Source organism: Echinococcus granulosus (genome assembly GCF_000524195.1).
Source record: "Echinococcus granulosus chromosome Unknown EG_S00186, whole genome shotgun sequence".
Classification (NCBI taxonomy): domain Eukaryota; kingdom Metazoa; phylum Platyhelminthes; class Cestoda; order Cyclophyllidea; family Taeniidae; genus Echinococcus; species Echinococcus granulosus.
The window spans coordinates 97,588-99,194 of record NW_020170566.1 but is presented as its reverse complement, the minus strand read 5'-3'; positions in this window follow the sequence as shown (position 1 = coordinate 99,194).

Here is a 1,607-nt window from a genome sequence, read left to right as displayed (position 1 = left end):
AAGCTAACAAACGCGCAGAAAATACGGATGCAGATGTAAAACTAACATGCTATCTTGGGCAGAGACTGCCCACCGGGAACACGCACCATCTTGTAAACTCGCCTTGAGAAGTGAAGTGTAAATAACTACACATCTAAACAAAAATAGAGAACAATAATTTAACCATTCATCGTAGCTAGCTTGTTGAGAAGTGGTTTTTAAATAACTGTACATCTAAACAAATCTAAACAAAACAAATTAAGCTTTTAAATTAAAATTAATCAAAGAAAGACACGTTTTTTAATAATTTTTGACTTTGCCTCTATTTTTGATCATTGCCTTGTAAAGTGAGGACAGTAAATATAATGCAGTGGTGCCAAATGGCACCATCCTCCGTCCATTGTCGCCTAAGAGAGAGTAACGCATGCCACATGCAAATCTCTAGCATTCAAAACAACTTCGTGAGAACAGTCATCGTACTTCATTGCAGACCTTAGAGCAGTCAATTTATCCACTGCTTACACTAGCGCTATCACAAGTATTCATTGTTTGAGCCATCAGTGAGGCCCTCACTAACACATTCATCATTGCGCTACCTCAAGATTATAAATATATTTACCCAAAGAGATTGTAATGATTAGTACTCAGGAATACAACTGACTACAACGCTCAAAGTAATAATGCTTTGCGACACTCAGCCGGATTTTGAAAACCCTTAGGCGTAAGAGCCAGTGTATTACGACGGTTGCTCATCCCTCGGTATTGGCGAGAAGCAACTTTTGAATTGGCCTTTTTGTACCAAGCCGGGTGGGTTGGCCTTCGGGCCATGCCAGTAGACCGAATCCTTCCTGTGTGCTGAATATTTATATTCTGCCCGAATATTTTGTCTCTCGTCCTCAGAGAAGTCTCGGGAAGCGACACCAGGTTACAGGTTTCATTGCTCATTATGGTGCATTAAGCACGGCAATTCAGCTTAAAAACCAACTTGCAGTCTGCAAGTTAAGACATAGTGAAAGGCCTCAGTAAACTAAAGTAATCTCAAATGGGAAACGCCAGAATTTTCAACAACTGAGATGATCTGGCTGTTTAACTTAGGGAGAAGTAAAGGGATGCTACACTTGCACCATCTTCAGCACCAAATTGACCAATTGCGATAGAATAGAATCAACAAGCCTACGGGCAGATGCAAACATCACTTGCCGCCACTACTTAGGATAAAAACACAGCGAGATTTGATTCACATAATCCAATTCACTTTGCAAATTCATTTGGCAACATTGATCTCATTTATGATTGCTTTTGGAGCTAACTACTGTGAAATCACTGGCATTTGGATTTCTCCTTACTTCCATTTGAGCCTTCTGCTGGAACCGGTGAAGTCATCGATGCAGTTATTTGTGCTAGACAGAAGTTGACCATTCTACGCGTCGTTGCGCATTCTATCTGTTGCCTTCCAAAAGAAGGCAGAAAGCATAGATGAACCAACTGGCAATTCTACACTCTAGAAAATGGCATTAACAGTGGCCAGCATTTTGTTTCACCACTATGCAGTTGACAGGAAGGAAAGTTTTTAATGAATTTAGTGCCTTATTTTTTAACACAATCAATCTTCTAGCTTAAACTCGGAC